The 19,377-nt window shown below is 46.2% G+C and overlaps 1 long non-coding RNA gene across 1 annotated transcript; it reads left to right on the forward strand.

Annotated features, from left to right (window-relative positions):
- The first annotated feature begins 16,153 nt into the window (after nucleotides 1-16,153).
- LOC110301060 lies at nucleotides 16,154-18,185 on the forward strand. Its single transcript, XR_002378670.1, has 3 exons — nucleotides 16,154-16,247; nucleotides 17,534-17,653; nucleotides 18,143-18,185. It is a non-coding gene; the product is annotated as an uncharacterized LOC110301060 (long non-coding RNA).
- Nucleotides 18,186-19,377: the final 1,192 nt, after the last annotated feature.

Below are 19,377 nucleotides of genomic sequence, written 5' to 3' on the forward strand. Positions count from 1 at the left end.
CTGGAGTCCTGAACTGGCTACACGCTGGCCTGCGCTGGTTCTGCGTTTGGTCTAGGCTGGCGTCGGGAGTGGGGCGGTACTGAGAAGTTGCACCATCTGCCCTCTCCAAAGTGGAGCGCAGGTGTTGGGTGGGGGCGCAGGTAATTGCTGAGGGCTGAGCCAGCTCTCCTCGCATCTGGTCCCGGAGCGAGGTGAGTCCCAAGCGCTGGAGGGATCGGCCAGCATGGCTCCAGCCAGGCCGAGTCCCGCATCCTGCTGCAGCCCCGCAGCAGCTAAGCCATGTAGGTCAGGGCATTATCGGATTCGCTTTACCAGCGTGGAAATCGAGAACAGGAGAGGTTAAATCTCCGGCCGAGGTCCAGGAACCAGTCAATACCAGGCCTGAACTAGCCCTCTGGGTCACTCGACTCTTAATTCCATTTTCCTCGCGTGACCCCGTGGCGCCACGCAGTTCAGAAAACATTTATGTAAAGCCTTTGGTGGGTCAGGCTCTGAGCTAGATGTGGGGTGTCACCGGTACTCTGGCTCTGTTCATGACTGGGCAAAATCTACTGCCCCCGTGGATACTTGAAGTCCCTAGGTGGCCCCGCTTCGATGTCTACTGTCTGGCTACTTGAGATATTTTCATTATCTGCTGTCCTTTCTCTCCTTAATTGGTTGTTTGATTTTGAGATAGGGTATAATGTAGCCCTGGCTGGCTTTAAACTTACTTTGTATTTAAAGAAGACCTTGAACTTCTGATCCTCCTGCCTCCACCTCTCTGATAGCTGAGGGTTAATTTTGGAGGGACTGGGTTTGGAAGCCAGGGCTTAGACAAGCACTCTTTCTCTGGAGCTATGCTACCAGCCCAATGGCACAGTTATCACCCATTGCCACAGCTGGTGATTCACTAGCGACAAAACCCTTTGCTTGAGGCGGGAGACCCGAGTCTGGGAGATTTCAGTTTACTGTTGCTCTCTCCAGGAGCTTAGCTACACAGGCCCACACCCTCTGCTCTGCACCGGCTGGCTTTGTGGGCATCAGGGGCCCTTTCCAGCTCTGTATTTGACTACGTTGACTTGTGCTTTCAGGCCTAGGTCATCAGTGGCTTCCTCCCTGAAGCCTCCTCTCTCCCTTTCCTGGGCTGACATCTTTCCAAGGTCCAAAGCTACTTTCCAAACCCTCAGGCCCGGGTCTTGCTAAGCTCTGCGCTGTCTCCTCCTTCTGCATCCTACTCAGGGACACAAATGAGGTGTATATGAAACTGTGCTGTCAGGCACTCCACAGTCACTATTACTGAGAAAACCCAAAAGTAGCTATCAGATTATAACCTGTGGAATAGATTCTCTATCTCAACAATTCTGAGAATAAAAAGTACACACACACACACACACACACACACACACATATATATATATATATATATTCTTTTTTTGAGATTATATTATTTCCCTCTTCCCTTTCTTCTCTCCATCCCACTCCCATATGCCTCTCCTTGTTATCTTTCAAATTCATGACCTCTTTTTTCATCTTTGTTATGTAACTGTATGTGTGTATTCCAAAATACATGAATGAAATCCATCTAGCCTATATAATGTTACTCGGATGGATGTTTACAGGGCTGACCGTTTGGTGCTGGATAACCAATCGGGGTGCTCTTCCCTGAGGAAGCCTTTCTCCTGTTCTTGGCATTCATTCCTTAGCTGCCTGTCGGTCGGTCTTAGCTGCATGGGGTTGAGACTGCATGGCCTCTCCTCGCTCCATGGTAGCAATCATCCTTGTTCAACCCATGTTTGGGCAGCCATGTTGGAGAGCCTTTATGGGCATAGCTTCTGACATTTCTAGGAGACCCAATCTCATAGCAAACCCCCTCCTGCTCTGGCTCTTAGCAATTTTCTACGCCCCCTTTCCTGCAGCGATCCTCTGATCCTCCGAGCCTAAGGTGCAGGAGTTGTCTTAGAGATGTCTCTGTTTTGACTGGGCTCCCCAACTCTGCATTTTGATTGGTTGTGGTTTTCTGTGATGTCCTTGAGAATTCTAAATTCTAGATTATCTTCATCACCAGCGTGAGAGTACACAACACAGCCAACATACCTGGCGATTATGACTGTAACCCACAGTGCTGTAAAGACAGACAGGCACACGGGTGTAGGACAGTCTCTTGCAGTTTGCTGTTGATTCACAAGCTACAGTTGGGGTAAGACTGAGATGGTGCCAGCCGTCTTTGTATTTTCAGAGAGTCTTACTCAAAGGAACAAAGTGTCCTTCCAGGAGGCTTCTGGGACCCTAGGCTCTCAGTGGCCTCTGTGGACAGAGGCTATGTCTGTCAGATGTTATAACTGGCTCAGGAGGTGACCTGTGGCCTAGGAGTCTACTCCATGCTCTGGGCATTGCCCTCCATTTGGGGGTGCAAAGCAGCAGGCCCCACCTTGCATTGTAGAGCATGCCTATGGGAGTGTGGGGGTGCACTGGGTGCTTTAAAGAGCTATGTGGCTCTGTGAGACAGTTAGCAAGCTTTTATTAGTAGTATTCTTTTTAGATAGACCAGGCTGGCCTTGAACTCCCGGCGATCCACCTGCCCCTGCCTTCTCAGTGCCAGGATCAAAGGCATGTGCCACCATACCCTGCTTCAGTACACTGTTTATTTTTAATTTGTAACAACAGGAGCATGCTGAGAGTTTTGTCCTTTAAGCATTTCTGGAGGAAACGTGCATACAAACACTAAACAAAGAGGATTAAGGGCTGGACTCCATGGGGGACTTGGCTCCTGAAGCAGAAGGAGGGTATGTGTGCCCGCATGCCATTTGTTGGACTCTGTCATTCAGCTGAGGCACCTCGGGAACAGCAGTGCTGCTTCTGAGTTGGTTCAGAAAGCATGGGCTCATGTGCCTCATGTGTGTGGGCACCTAGAGGTTGCGTTCTGAATCTGGGTATATGTATCTGAGAGTGTCCTCGTGATAAGGTGAACTTCCTGGGCATGTCACCTGTATAAATGGGTGTGTGCATCTTGAGTGTGTGCCTGGATCTTTTGGTCTGTGCTTCTTTTCATCGGGGTGTGAATAGATGTAGGAGGCTGTATTTGTGTAGGTGGAGGTGGGCCTGGGTATAAGTCTGTTATGCTTTAGGTGTGAGCATATATTCACAGTAGTGTGCCTGTCCAGGTGAGTAGGTGAAGGATGGTGGCAGGTGAGTGGCTGAGCTGTGTAGACAGGTCCCTAAGGATTTTGCAGGTCCAGATTCGGAGGCTCCTTTTTGGCTTCTGTTGTTGCGGGTCCCTAGTGGTTCTGCCTTGCTGGTCCGCAGAGAGATCAACACCCTTCAAACCAGCTGCCTTGTTGGCTGCGGCTCACTTGGTCCGCCTCCTGATGCCTGCAGTTGTCATGGAAACCAAAGTAGGTCTGCTTCTGTCTGCCACTGGGTCCCTGGGCTAGGGCAGCTATGGGCCAAAGCCACCTCAGTAAGGGCTGGCCCGGAGGGGGTGGGGGGAGAAGGGGAGGGGCCTGTGAGGTCCTCTGAGCCTGTTTTCTCTTGAGGCCTCTTTTCTGCCTCCAAACACAAGGTCAGATCACCTGCTGTCAGACAACTGGAATCAAAACAGCCCTGTCAGAAAAGGGCCTGAACAAGTTGACTTTTCAAACACATACAAAATTCTTTCCTGGAAAAAAAAAAAAGACATATGCTAATTCCACATTACTGTGGATGTCATTTGTACGCTATTAACTCAGTGCCTAAAATAAAGTGCCTTTCAGGAGAGGGCTGGTGCTCTCTGATGGGAGGGCTCCACCTGCTTTTGTGGTTGGCTTTTCTAGTAAGCAGCTGCTCTGGGTTCACAGCACAGGGAAGGCGAGCAAGAAGGGTAAGCGAGGAAGAGATGGTGGATTCTGTGTAGTTCTGGAAACAGAGTAGCAAACACTCAGCTAGCCAAACAAGCAGAGGACAAGAAATACAATGTTAGGGAGACTCAGAAAAATGATACACACAGGAAACAGAGGGAGGTAGTGGTTAACATAGAGGGGGTGGTGGTTAACTTGGGGTTGGGGGTAGGCTTCAGAGCAGGGCTTAGGCAGGTAACTGGCTGGTGTTTTTCCAGCCTGCATCTATATTCCAACATTCTTCGGGGTGTGTGGTACATACCGTGATTAATACAAGTACTGGGTTGGGTGTGGTGCTGTATCCTATAATCCCTGTACTTGAGAGGTAGAGACAGGAAGACAGTTTAAAGGGCTATAGAGTGCGTTTAGACTTGGCCTGAACTAACCAAGATCTTGCCTCAAAGAACAAAACAAAGATACAAAGAAAGAAACAAGCAAACAAAAGTTACCAGTATGGAGCACTATGATTTAGTGGTGGTAGGTAGTGGTAGGTAGCTATGAGGTCAGTGAGAGAATCCAGGGCAGGGATCACAATTGGATCATTCTCTGGCCTTGCCTCTGGCACTGGCTGGGAGTGGCCTTGGGGGAAACCAAGCATCTCTCTCCGACTGCAGTTTCTGCATCCAGAACATGACAGGACATCTCATTTCTTCTCTTGATGCTAAGTTAATTTTGAGTTTTCTGTGTGCCAGGCACTGTGCCAGGAAGAGTCGGGCACATTACAATGTAAGTGCTCCTGGGGAAGACTGAGGCCCTGGTTGGGTAGGAGTGAGGAGAAAGGTTTATAGCAGTGAGCAGAGAGGGGGCCAGGTTTGACTGGGTTTTGAAGGCTGGCTCATAGTCTGACATGGTGGCCCACTCCTTTAATCCTAGCACTTGGCAGAGGCAGAGAGGCAGAGAGGCAGGCAGAGAGAGAGAGGCAGAGAGGCGGGCAGAGAGGCAGAGAGAGGGGCAGAGGGGCAGAGGGGCAGAGGGGCAGAGGGGCAGAGGGGCAGAGGCAGAGGCAGAAGCAGAGGCAGAGGCAGAGGCAGAGGCAGTCACTTCTCTGGTGATTTGTGGACAGCCTGGTCTACATATGAGTTCAGGCCACCCGCCAAAAAAAAGATGAGATGAACTTCAATTGGATGAGTGACAGACAGAAATACAGATACAGTGTGGCAAGGATGAAGATGCCACTCTTCCCAGCAAGATCCCAGCATAGAGGAGGATGGAGTTAAAGGACAGATGGGGCTCATTGTTAGGGAAGGGGTTTCCCCTTTTCTGTCTTTATTGAAAATAGATTCTCCCTCACAAGTATGTCTGCTTATTGTTTCCCCTCTCTCTGCTCCTCCCACCTCCCCTCCCATCCAGATCTACCCCCTTTCTGTCTCTCATTAGTAAACAATCTTCTAAGGGATACTAGTAAGTTAAATTAAATAAAATATGAAAACAAAAATTAACACATCGAAATAAGACAAAACAAACAGACAGAAAAGAACTCAAGGCACAAGAAATAGATACAGACGCAGAGACCAAGACCCTTTGGTGGCACACTCATGAATCCCATAAAAACACTAGACTGGAAGCCATAATGTACATGAGAAGGAGAGAAAGATGTAAATAATATAAAATAAAAATAAGAGGAGATTAAAAAGAAGAAAGGAGAGGCTCTGACTCTCACGTGAGGCTATGGCTGGCTTGGTGATTATATTTCTCTTTGGTAGCATGCAGCGTAACCTCCTGCACCAAAGGACTGGAATGTAGGTGTGAAGGCTCGGGGTAGGCACCAGCTTGACTTGTTCATGTTCTACGAGTTGTGTGGGTATTAGCCTCAGCAATGGGGCCTCGCTGTCAGTTTGTGGAGAGCAACCTGTAGTCTTAGCAACAGCCTGGGTTGTTGAAAGGTTCGCATAGGGACTCCTTTGGACAATAACTCAATTAAATGTAGACGCTTCATTTGGTGACAGAGATGTCTAGTTAGGGCCTTGTTTCTTCCAATATTTGGTGATTCCATTTGGACTGCCTTCATATATGGATCTATCTTAGCAAGCTTCTACTGTATTAGGCTTCCAGACATCCCTTCAAATGGTTCTTAATTTGAGTTGTTTCTCCCCATATTTCCCCCTTGTCTCCTCTTCCCTCCTCCACAACTTGATCCTCCTGTTCCAGTCACCCCCTGCTACCCATCCATAATTATCTATTCAGTTTCCTCTTCCTAAGGAGAGCTGTCTGGTCTCTCAGGTTTTTTACTCTATGCCTAACCTTTGTGGTTTTATGGATTGTAGCTTGGTTATCACTGTAACCAAGTAGCAGGGTGCTGCTAATATCCATATATGAGAACATATATACCATATTTGTCTTTCTGGACCTGGGATATCTCACTCAGGATGATTTTATTCTAGCTCCATCCATTTACCTGTGACTTTCATGATTTAATTATTTAATGGCTGAGTAATATTCCATTGTGTATATATATATATACATATATATTCATACACATACATGTATACATATACATATATATGAGTATATATACACATACATATATATGTATATATATACATATACACATATATATGTATGTGTATATATATATATATATTAATCCATTCATCTGTTGAGGGGCGTCTAGGCTGTTCCCAGTTTCTGACTATTAGGAACAGAGCAGCAATGAACACAGTTGAGCGAATGTCTGCAGTAGGATAAAGGAAGCATCTTTTGGGTGTGTGTCCAAGAGTGGTAGAACTGGATCTTGCTGTAGATTGAGTCCCATCTTTCTGATGAGTCACCACACTACTTTCCAGAGTGGCTGTACAAGCTTGCACTCCCACCAGCAATGGAGGAGTGTTCCCCTTATTTCCACATCTCGCCAGCATGAGCTGTCATTTGTTTTATTGATCTTAGCCATTCTGGTGGGCGTAAAATAAAATCTTAAAGAAGTTTTGATGCACAACCATTCGTAATGAGCTCTGACGCCCTCTCCTGGTATGTCTAAAGACAGCTACAGTGTACTTAGATATAATAATAAATAATTTAGGCTGGAGTGAGCAACTTTCATTCCCAGCAACCACATGTTGGCTCAGTACAGCTACAGTATACCCATATATAATAAACAAACAAACAAACAAACAAACAAATAAATAAATAATCATTAAAAAGAAAGCCCAACCCCCTCAGCGATGCACTTCCTCAAACGAGGCCACACCTCCTCTAATGATGCTATACCTCCTAATTGTACCACTCCCCCTGGGCCAAGCATATTCAAACCACTACACGTATGAAGCTGAAAATTGACCTTTCAAGATCTGTGAGGAACTGTGTTGGAATTTTGATGGGGATTGCACTTAACCTGTAGATTGTTTTTGGTAGGATGGTCAATGTTACTATATTAATCCTACTGACCCAAGAATTTAGGAGATCTTTCCATCTTCTGATCTTTTTAATTTCTTTCTTCAATGTCTTAAAATGTTTATCATATAAGTCTTTAACTTGGGGTTAGTGTTACCCCAAGATATTGTATATTATTTAAATCTACTTGTGAAAGGTTTTGTTTCCCTGATTTATTTCTAAAAAATATATTATTGTCTTTTTTGTTTTTTGAGTTAATTTTGTATCCACTACGTTGCTGAAAGTGTTTATCAGCTGTAGGAGGTTGGTTCCTGGTGGAAATTTTAGGGTCACTTAAATATAGTATTTGCAAATAAAGGTAGTTAGACTTCTTCCTTTCTAATTTGTATGACCTTGATCTCCTTCAGTTGTCTTATTGATCTAGCTAAGACTTCAAGTAATGTATTGAGTAGGTATGGAGAGAGTGGACAGCTTTGGCTTGTTCCTGATTTTAGTGGAGTTGCTTTGTGTTTCCTCACCATTTAAGTTGATGCTGGCTATAGGCTTGCTGTAAACTTTCTTTATTGTGTTTATGTATGCTCCTTGTATCCCTAATCTCTCCAGGACTTTTATCATGAAGGGGTGTTGGATTTTTTTAAAAGGCCTTTCTACATCTAATGAGATAACCATTTGTGTGTGTGTGTGTGTGTCTGTGTGTTTCTGTGTGTATGTGTGTGTCTATGTGTATGTGTGTATGTGTGTGTGTATGTGTGTGTGTATGTGTGTATGTGTGTGTGTGTGTGTATGTGTGTATGTGTGTGTGTATGTGTGTATGTGTGTGTGTATGTGTGTGTGTGTGTATGTGTGTGTGTGTGTGTGTGTGTGTATGTGTGTTTTCTTTCAGTCTGTTTATATGGCAGATTACATTTATTGATTTGCATATGTCAAACCATCCCTGAATCTCTGGGATGAAGACTGCTTGATAATGGCGAACAATGTTTTTGCTGTGTCCTTGGATTCAGTTTGTAAGTATATTATTGAGAAAATTTGCATCTATGTTCATAAGGGAGATCACTGTAATTCTCTTTTTTTGTTGGGTCTTTATGTGGTTTGGATATCAGTGTAACTGTAGTCTAAAAATGAATTGGGCAATATTTATTCTGTTTCTATTTTGTGGAATAATTTGAGGAATATTTGGCGTTAACTCTTTTTTGAAAGTCTGGTAGAAGCGGTAGAGCACTCAGAAGGCAGAGGCAGGGAGATCTCTGACTTTGAGGCCAGCCTGGGCTCAGAGTGAGTTCTAGGACAGCCAGGGCTACAATGGAGAAATCCTGTCTTGAAAAACAACAAAACAAAACAAACCAACCAAACCAACCAACCACGACAAAGAAGAAAGTCTGGTAGAATTCTTGACTAAATTCATCTGGCCCTCGCCTTTCTTTTGGTTGAAAAACTTTTAATGACTGCTTCTAGTTCACTAGGGAGTTATAGGTCTGTTTAATGACTGCTTCTAGTTCACGGGGAGTTATAGGTCTGTTTAAAGTGCTTATCTGATCTTGATTTAACTTTGGCAAGTGATATGCATTGAGAAAATTATCCATTTCTTTCAGATTTTCGAATTTGGTAAAGGTTTTAAAAGTATGTCTCTATGATTCCCTGGGTCCCCGGTGTCTGCTGTCAGTCCCCCATCTTCAATTCTAATTTTATTAATTTGGATCGTCTCTCTTTGCCTTTTAGTTAATTTGAATAGCAGTTTGTCAATCTTATTGATTTTTGCAAAGAACCAACTCTTTGTTTCATTGATCTTTTGTTTTTGTTTTTTTTTTTTTGTTTGTTTGTTTGTTTCTATTTTATTGAATTCATCCCTGAGTTGATTATTTCCTGCTGTTTACTCCTTTTGGATGTGACTTCGTTTTGTTCTAGAGCTTTCAAGAGTGCCATTAAATTTCTAGTATAAAAACTCTAGAATTTATTATTATTATTATTATTATTATTTTAAAGAAAGGCACTTAGTGCTATGAACTTGCCTCTTAGAACTGTCTCCATTCTGTCCCATAAGTTTGGGTTGGCTCTGTATTCATGTTCATTTGATTCTAGAACTTCTTTCTTAATTTTTTTGACTTGATCCATTTTTCATTTAGCAGTGAGTTGTTCAGTTTCCAGGGCTTTATAAGCTTTCTGTTGTTGATACCCAGTTTTAATCTGTGATAGTCTGATAGGATGCAGGGGGTTATGTCAATTTTCTTGTATTTGTTGAGACTTGCTTTGTGTTCAAGTATATGATCAAATGTTCCAAGAGTTGCTAAGCAGAAAGTATTTGTGTGTGTGTGTGTTTGAATTCGATATTCTGTAAGTATCTGTTAAATTTATTTGGTTTATAATGTCGGATCTGGTATTTCTCTATTTAGTTTTTATCTGGATGACCTATCTATTGGCGAGAGCAGAAGATTGAAGTCTCCCACTCTCAGGGTGTGAGGGTCACTATGTGAATTAAGCTTAGTAGTATTTCTTTCATAAACTTGGATGCTCTTGTGTTTGGTGAATGGATGTGAAGAATTATACTGTCCTCTTGGTGGATTTGTCTTTTGATGCGCTATAGTGACTTTCCCTATCTCTTCTCATTAGTTTTAGTTTTAAGGCTGCACTAGATTGCTTCTTAGGTCCATTTGTTTGGAATATCTTTTTCCATTCTTTCACTTTTTCTATTCTTGATTTTAAGACATGTTCTTGGATGCAGCAGAAGGATGGATCCTGTTTTCACATCCATTCTGTTAGCCTGTGTCTTTTTATTGGGAAATTGAGACCATTGATGTTGAGAGTTATCAATGAGCGGTGCTTGTTGATTCTTGTTATTCTGTTGTGGTGTGTGTGTGCTCGTGCATGAATGTTTCCCCTCTTTTGATTTGCTGGTCTGGGATTATTTATTCCTTGTGTTTTCTTGGATGTAGTTAACCTCTTTAGGTTAGAGGTTTTCTTCTAGTGCCCTCTGTAAGGTTGGAGTTGTAGATAGATACTGCTTAAATTTGGTTTTATCATGTAATGTCTTATTTTCTTCATTGATTGTGATTGAAAGTTTTGCTGGGTATAGCAGTCTGGTCTGGCATCTATGGTCTCTTAGAGTCTCTAACATATCTGGTTTCTAGAGTCTCCCTTGAGAAGTCAGGTGTTATTCTAACAGGTCTGCCTGTATATGCTACTTTGTCTTTTCCCCGTGCAGCCTTTAATATTCTTTCTTTGTTCTGTATCTTTAGTGTTTTGATTATTATGTGCTGAGGGGAATTTCTTTTCTGGTCCAGTCTATTTGTATGCTTCTTCCTAGACATTTCTTTCTTTAGTTAGGGAATTTTTTCTATGATTTTGTTGAAAATATTTTCTGTGACTTTGACCTGGGTTTTTTTTTTTTTTCCTCCTTTCTCCTTTTTTCTATTCCTATCATTCTTAGACTTGGTCTTTTCATCGTGTCCTAGATTTCCTGGATGTTTTGTGCCAAGGCTTTTTTTTTTTTTTTTTTTTTTGAAGATTTAAAAGTTTCTTTGACTGGGGTATTAATTTCTTCTATTGTATCTTCAATGCCTGAGATTCTGTCTTCCATCTCTTGCGTTTGGTTGGTGAAGCTTACCTCTGAGGCTCCTGTTCAGATTTCTAAATTTTCAATTTCAGATTTCCCTCAGTTTGGTTTTCTTATTAATTGCATTTCCACTTTCAGGCCTTGAACTGTTTTGCTAACTTCTTTGTACTGTTTGTGGTTTTTTTTTTTTTTTTGGTAAAAATTTATTAATTTCCTTAAGGGATTTATTCATTTCCCTTTTTAAGAACCTCTATCATATTCATAAAGGCCATTTTAAGGTCGTTGCCTTGTGCTTCATCTGTGTTGCAAGTCTCAGGGCCTGCTGTGGTAGGGTTTCTGGGTTCCAGTGGAGACACGACCTAACTATCATTGATTGTATTTTTACACTGGAATCTAAGTATCTGGAATATAAAGATTGTATGTCTAGGTGCTGATATCTGGTCTTTGCTGGGTGAGTGTTTTGTTCCTTGATTTTGGTTGTCCTCTCTCATTCTTAGGAGGGTTTAGTGGCTGTGTGTTGCTTGGTAGGGAATTGACCTGGGGTTTTGCTAGGTGGGGGGTTGTATGTAATAAGAGGTGACAGGAGCTGACACTTCGGATGAGGATAGGCTGGGTGTGGGTGCTGAGGGGGCCAACAGGAGGGAGGAAAGCAGGGTGTTTTACTAGGATCTGCTCAGCTCCCTGGGATTAGGGGAGAGGGTTTGGAGAAACCACAGTAGCTGGTCTGCTACTGAGCTGGGGATGGACTGGGGTTTGGCTTTGGAGGAGCGGCCCTAGGGAGAGTGAAGATCTGAAGTTCACCTACTTGCTTTCCTGGTCTATTTGTTGCTCTGACAGATTTGGCTGATGGCTTCCCAGGAATGGCTGCTGGTGTTGGGGTCTGAGATAATGGGATGAGTGGGAGGGGGAACTTTGGAGGGAGGATCTGTGGGGTTCACTGCAGCTGGGGGTGGAGAGGCAAGAGGCAGCTGCACTAGGTAGTCTGCTACAGAGCTGAGGGGGGACACTGGAGGATCAGATATGGAGGAGAAGAGCGGAGGTGGGGGGGTTGAAGAGCTACAGTTAGTCAACCTGCTTTCCTAGTAGGAAAAAAATGAAGCAGGGGCTTCCCTTTCAATGCCCAAACAAGAGACTCTCCCCAAGAAGACAGATGACTCAGGATGGCATGGGGAGAGGGAGCAGGAAGGCTCCAGGGTGTCATTGCCAATTCCCAGTCCTGGGAGTAGGTGACAACTTGGCTTTCAGGGATTAGATGCTTAAGACCTTAGTTTTGACTGTCTAGGATGCTCAACTTCTGAACTGGGAAGCCATGGAGAACGGAGTCCACCTTAGAATGAACATACTGAGGTTTGAATATGCTTGGCTGATGGAGGTATGGCCTTTTTGGAGTGGTTGTGTCCTTGTTGGAGGAAGTGTGTCACTGTGGGGATGGGCTTTGAGGTCCTAGGCTCCAGCTCCTCTCAGTGTGGAAGAGAGAGTCTCCCTCTGGCTGCCTTTGGATCAAGATGCAGAACACCCAGTTCCTTCTCCAGCCCCATGTCTGTCTGGATGCTGTCATGCTTTCTGCCATAGTGATAATGGACTGAACCTCTGAACCTGTAAGCAAGTCTCAGTTAAATGTTGTCTCTTATAAGAATTGCCTTGGTCATGGTGTCATTCACAGCGATGACATCCTAACTAAGACAACAAGTTACCCTCAGCTGTAGTACTCACAGATCCAGCACATGAACCCTGAATTAGCTAACTTGGGGCCTATTTGGAAGAAACATTCTATTGAAGTTTGGTTGGTGCCAATACAGCCCTGGCCGGGGTACCTGGATGCTGATACAAGTCACTTGTCATTAGGCCTGACCTCAACATGGTCTGTACCCATACCAATCTCATCTCTCATGATAATAGAGAAAGGAGCTCTCGACTTGGGACCTTTGCTGGTTCGTTTTTGTCAACTCAACATTCACTTGGGAAGAGGGAACCTCAGTGGAGGAATTGATTTCATTTAGAATGGCCTGTGGGTGTGTGGGGAGGGGCTTTTACAATTGCTAATCAATGTAGGAAGGCCCAGTCTAGGCAGCAAGGCCTGGGTTGTGTAAGAAAAATGGCTGATCATGCTAGAAAAGAGAAGCCAGTGAGCAGCGCTCCTCCATGTGCTCTGCTTCAATTCCTGCCTCCATGTTCCTGCCTTGGCTTCTCCTGATGATGGACTGTAAGCTGTAAGCTGTAATAAAACCTTTACTCCCCCAAGTTGCCTTGGGTCAGTGCTTTTTCTCAGCAACAGAGAGCAAACTAGAACAGGACCCAAAAGCTGTGAACACAACCATCCCTTAGGAGGTGGGATAAGTGTCTAGTGATCTCTGGAAGGTCTGGGAGCTTTCTCTCTAAAGCAGAGGTTCTCAACCTGTGGTCATGACCCTTTGGGGAGGGGGAGTCAAATGACCCTTTCACAGGGGTCACATATCAGATATCCTGCATGTCAGATATTTACATTATGATTCACCACAGTAGAAAAATTACAGTTATGAAATAGCAATGAGAATAATTCTATGGTTGGGGGTTACCCCAACATGAGGAACTCTATAAAAGGGTCACAGTATTAGGGAGGTTGAGAATCACTGCTGTAAAGTATGTGTGTGGGGTGGTGTCGGAGTCACTCAGGAACTCCAGGTTGATCTCTTGATCCTTCCATGTGGAACGACTTGCTCAGCTCTGACCCTCACTTGCTGGGCACTATTGTTAGGAAACTATTCTTCTCTGCTTGGTGGGATGGTGTGTCTCACTGCTGAAGTGTATAAAGGGGTTTTGATTTTACAGGAGGGCAGCATTCAGGTTCTTCTCTCTGGGAGACTCCTGAGCCATTACTCATCTGAGAGACTCCTGCGTAGGGAGGAAGTCTGCATTTAGTTACTCTGGGAGTGCAGGACCTATAGGCAGGCCAACTCTGCTAGCAAGCTGAGAACTGAAGGCTGCCTGAGATGGGCCAAGGAGACTAAACACCATTGCTCAGAATCAAGGAAGAGATTGAAGGGCCCAGGCAGGACCATGGACCCAGGAGAGTAAGCGATGATGACTCCTAGGGATAGATCTGATGCCTGTCATCTATACATCAGTGAACATATAATACATATTTGCCTTTGGACACATTAATAATGGCACTGATAGCTTTTTGTTTGTTTGTTTGTTTTTCTGTTTTTTCGAGACAGGGTTTCTCAGAGTAGTCCTGGCTGTCCTGGAACTCACTCTGTAGACCAGACTGGCCTCGAACTCAGAAATCTGCCTGCCTCTGCCTCCCAAGTGCTGGGATTAAAGGCATGCGCCACCACTGCCTGGCAGCACTGATAGGTTTGAATAAGGCAATTTGTGAAGACCCCAGGAAGCACCTGTGGGCATTAAAGTTCACTGTCACTTTTAGTGGTAGGGAGGTGGATTTTGGGAAACAGGGTCTAGATACCTGTATACAGCACCATGGAGATTGAATGACGTCATCTAGGTGGTTTAGGCTGACAGGTGACAGGTGTCTGCCATGGTAGCAAGTCCTGATGTGGTAAAGCCAGATGACAGGAAGACAAAGTGTAGAGCTGAGGGGGTTTGGGGTCAGAAGAAGATCCACAGGGAAGCTTGTGTGTAAGGCTTGCTGAGTGGGAGCAGCAGGAAGTCTTGTGTGGTCTGAGGTGTCTGTGATGTATGCAAGTGTGAGAGAAGAGCTTTGGTGTGACAGACTTGCACCAGACAGGACATTCCCCTGACTTGACCATCCCTTTATCACAAAGATCTGTGTGCTGGGCACTATTCTAGCCACCAAAGGTAAAGCAGGGGACAAGAAGTCAAAAGTCCTGTCCCCAAGGACATCACTCTAGGGGAATCTGTGTGCTAATTATGTCCTCAAACAATCATTTCTGGCACACTTGCCTCTTGCACGATCTTGTAAGTTATTTGCTGTTTAATTAAAAAAAAAAAAAACAACAACAACAAAACCTACCTTTAGGATTTTCTTTTTTTTTTCTTTTTTTTTTTTTTTTGGTTTTTCGAGACAGGGTGTAGCCCTGTGTAGCCCTGGCTGTCCTGGCACTCACTTCGTAGACCAGGCTGGCCTCGAACTCAGAAATCCACCTGCCTCTGCCTCTCGAGTGCTGGGATTAAAGGCATGCGCCACTACACCCGGCTAGGATTTTCTAACCTCACCTGGATAGACTAATGAGAAAAGAGAAAAAAATACATCCATGCTGGCATTAGGAAAAGATGGGGAGCATGGGATTGATGGGTGTCATGGGACCAAGGCAGTGACATCATCAGGGTGCCCCCATGATGACTGGGCTGGAGATCCTGGAAAGAAGTAGAAACTCAGCTCTGGGATTCAGTACTCCCTAGGTTGGTCTCTTTCTTTGCTTGGCAGTTCCTGCTGTCTGAGAGCTGGTGTGTCTCATGGACACTGCGGTTGTGGTTGGCTAATATGAGCTCCCACCCCACCCCAGTTCTTGACTACCACTAACCTTCTTGACAGCCTGTGGCTTTAGTTCTAAGCCTCCTCCCTTCTACGCCAGGGAAGGAACAATAACTTCAGGGCCAAAAGGAACTCCACACAGCCTTTTCTTCAGAGCCAGTAGAACTGTCAGTGTTGATGAACAGCCAGGATGGTGTATTGGTAAATTCTTGCTCCTCTCTGCAAGAACGCTTTCTGTCCTGGGTGGTCCGGGTAATCCAGCTGTGGCATGCCCATCAAGGCGGGGTCAGTGACCTACAGCAGGGACGCTGTGTAGAAGTTCTGGGGCATGCTGGCTTCATGTCCAATGGGAAGGTGGTAGAGTTGTGCGCACTCTCTTCTCTCTTACACTTGGCCTTTGCCGGTTCCTCTCCTTTAAGCACCATCTTCTCCCATGTCCTGCCCTCCTCTGGAGCACTGAGTTGGGGAAAACAGGCTATGGAGACAGGCAGCTCTAATTAATATAGCTCTCAGCCCCAGTATTTTCCAGTGGATGAGGGTGAATGGGTTGCTTTGCACATCATGCACCCAGCCTCAGTTCCTTCCACGGATGTGAGGGTCATAGGTGACTAGTAGCACCTGGCAAGGGACTCCACCAAATTTAGCTGCTTGCTTTTTTTTTTTTCCTGGTAAACATCAGGGTATATGTACTATTTTATTATTTGGGGTCATGGTTCCATGTAGCCTAGGCCGACCTTGAGTTCACTACATAGCTGAGGATGACCTTAAACATTTGATCTTTTTTTTTTTTTTTTAACAGTAAACATTTGATCTTAATGAACCTTGGAAGTTCTGGGATTATGTGTGCCCTCCCATCTGCTTATGGGGGGCTGGGGTTGAAAGTGGGGCTTTGTGCATGCTGGGTTAGCTCTCTGCCAACTGTGCTACATCCCCAACTCTACGTACCTTATTTTAAATGTCGGCACTAACAGACTGTTTTCTTTTCAGAGACGCTCAGCACTCTCTCGTCCTCTAACCTCCTCCCCATCCCTGTGTTTGTCAAAGGGCCTTGGCATAGCTTCCTAAGAGGCTAGGACTTGGCAGAGAAGTGAGTTTGATGTCTGTTGGTTGGTGGGTGGGTGGGTGCCTCTGTTTGGGTGAGCCCTCGTCTTAGACAGTGGCCTTCTGGAGTCTCTAGGGTGGAGATAGGGAGGGGTCTGAAGTCAGTTCCCCAACTCAATCCCCACCTCATCTGTGTCTGGGGGCTCTCATCCCCTTCTCCCTGACCTTGTATCTCCTTGGCTCAGCCTGTCCTGCTAACGAGCTGAGCCAGCCGCCTGGCGCCTGCCTCTCCAATGTGCTGACTCAGTCCCATGCCTCCTGCTTCCTCTGCCCTTGTTTGAAAATGCCAAGTTAATTGCTTCCAGCTCCAGGCTGCCCTAGTGGGGCACAGCCCTCCTTTCCTCTCCCCTTCTTCACACCCAGAAGGGAGGCAGGCGAGCACCCTTCAGCCCCAGACCTGGCATCTGTGCATGCTAGAATAGGCTTCCAGTGACCACTAGGAAAGAGGGGCATGTACAGGGAGGCAGGCTGGTACCCTTGGGTCAGACCTCCATGTTTCCCAGCCCTTGGGGTACAGGAGTTACCAGCTTCTGCCAGGATGACGAGTTGCACCCTGAGACCACTTGCCAATGCTCTCTCAGATCTACGGCTAGATCCAGGGCTGAGAGAGGATGCGTGTTGTGAGGGAGACCTGAGGCCTCAAAGAGAAAGAAAGGAAGGAGGGGGAGAAAAGATGGAAGAGAGAAATGGAGGGAGGAAGAAAAGAAGAAAGGAGAGAAAGAGAGAAGGGAAGGGAAGGAGGAAGGCAGGAGGGAAAGAAAGAAGGGAGAGAAGGAAAGAAAAGAATGAAACAAGAGGAGGAGGGAAGAGGGAGGAGGGAGAGAAAGAAGGAAGAAAAAAGGGAAAGAAAAGAATGAAGCAAGACTGGGAGGAGAGAGGGGGAAGAGGGAGGAGGGAGGCAGGAGGGAGAGAAAAAAGGAAGAAGGAAAGAAAAGAATAAAACAAGAAAGAGAGGAGGGAGGGGGGGAGAGAGCCAACAGAATTTTTTACAGAGTAATGCTCACAGAATTCCCATAGGATGGGCTTACAGATGTGCTACCAGGGTGAGAGTCAAAATATTTAACAACAGAATGGTATCAGCTTTGACTAATAGGATGGAAACCTCAGCACGAGCTGGTCAGGGTCCTAGAGACCTTCTGAACTGTGTCAGGCGTTAACCCTTCAATTGCTGGGCCTCAGGGAGGCAGGGCAGGGGTGAGCTGATGGTACCTGGGGAAGTCTCTCCACGTTCCATGAGCCCAGTAATGGTGGCCTTTCGTCTCTGCTTTCTAGTATGCACACAGTGCCAACGCCTGGTGTCTGACAGGGCCTTTACCCCGTGTTGAAGGAATGGCGACTGTCGCTCTGGAACGCTGGAGTAACTGGGGAGAAACAGACTAGACAGATGATCAGGTGTGTGGGGGCTGGGGGCTGGGCAGGGCAAGCTGAGGGTCAAAATTCCAGGGGCAGTTCCCTGGGTGCTGGGTGTTGGCGTTCCTGCCCGCAGATGGGTCCCTGGCTCTGGGTGCTCAAGGACAGGTAAATCCCTCTGAGATGAGTGTGTGGGGTGCTGTAATGATACGTATCAGTTCGGTTATTTTTATTACTGTGACAAAAAGGAGGAAGGCAGAGACTGGGTTGGGGGAGCTGTCTATCAGGCATCACTAAGGAACAGACAGAAAGCCCCTCCCGCTGTGGGTCGGCAGCAGGTGGGATCCTCTGTGAGTCAAGTGCTTTTTCGCTTTTTACTTTTCTTTTTTCCTTCACTCTAGCATTCTTGGAATGTACTCCTGTCACGCTGTCTTTCAGAGTACAGGGGGAAGGGCCAAGGCAGTGGGAGGAGACAGAGGTCTGGCTGAGTCTCTTCCAGGAAGGGGGTCACTCTATCTTCTCACCTTCCAGGTCCCCAAACCGGGAGCTTCACACGGACACCGGACACCGTCAGGTGAATCCCAGGATAGTCAATTTCAGGGCTTGCCAGGGCCCTGGTGAGCTTCCAGTGGCCCATGCAGGCTGCCCGGGTTCCCAGCTTTCCAGTGGGGTACTAGCGATCACGTGCTTCTCCCTCCTGGCTTTCCTCCCTGGGTCTCCAGCCAGCCCGCCGGCTTGATGAATTAGCCCCATAGATATTCCGTCGGGAAAGCAAACACATATCATATATATCTTTGACAAGTTATTATTCTCCCTTATCAGGATTCGGGTGGATCTGTGCCCGCCATTACTCAAGCTGCACACTTGCTCTGTGGGGACCAGGCTCTAGACACGCGAGGAAGTACTGTCCAGGCAGCCCAGCCCAGGGCCTGCCCTGCCTGCAGGCTGTGCTGTGTGGTTGTGGGTGAGCTTAGGGGTGTGGGTAGGGGAGTGGGGTCTCTTGCCACTGTCATTGTCCAATGGCTGACAGATCCTTTCCATATGGAGGCTAGGTGTGGCCAAAACGAACTGGAGGTGTTCCGACCTTTAATTCTTTCATCTGAGATTCGGAGGCGGGGGTGCGGGGTGGGGGGAGGCATGAGTTGTGTCCCAAGGAATAGGGTCTGGTTTGGGACTCACTCTTGTCTATTTTGTGGGGCTGAGCTGGGACTTTGGTTATCTGTTGCATGGGCCTTTTAGTGACCTGCTGGCAGAAGAGGTCACCCTGCCACCTACCACCAGTGCCTGAGTTTCTCAGAGCCAAAAGGGGCTCCTGGAGGCCAGCCCTTAGCCCCATGGTAGCCAAGGCTCGCTGGCCAGTGAGGGCTAATGAGTAAGATGTAAATAGGTATTAGTGCTCTCAGCCTGGCTGCTGGGCTGTGATTTGTCATCTCTCACCCCGCACATTCCCATTTCCCCAGAGGCAGGCTCCATATTAACAAGTCCTCTACTTAGGAATATAAATGGGGCATCTGCAACTGCTCCTGACAGCCTGCAGGCTGCTAATGCACTCCTGCCTTGGGGGCTGGGGGAGGGACACACTGGTTCAGCTAGCTTCTGAAGTAAGAATGGTGGAGGGGAGGCCCGGCTGCCTTCACTGGAGAGGGACTGCCCCACACTGCCTCGACTTGCAGACCTGATGGAACTGTGAGGAGCCACCTCCCTCCCCAGTTCCAGGCTTGCATGCCATCTGCCATCTCTGGCTTCCTCCAGATCTGATATTTCAA

This window comes from Mus caroli, chromosome 9 (assembly GCF_900094665.2).
Source record: "Mus caroli chromosome 9, CAROLI_EIJ_v1.1, whole genome shotgun sequence".
NCBI classification, from domain to species: Eukaryota; Metazoa; Chordata; class Mammalia; order Rodentia; family Muridae; genus Mus; species Mus caroli.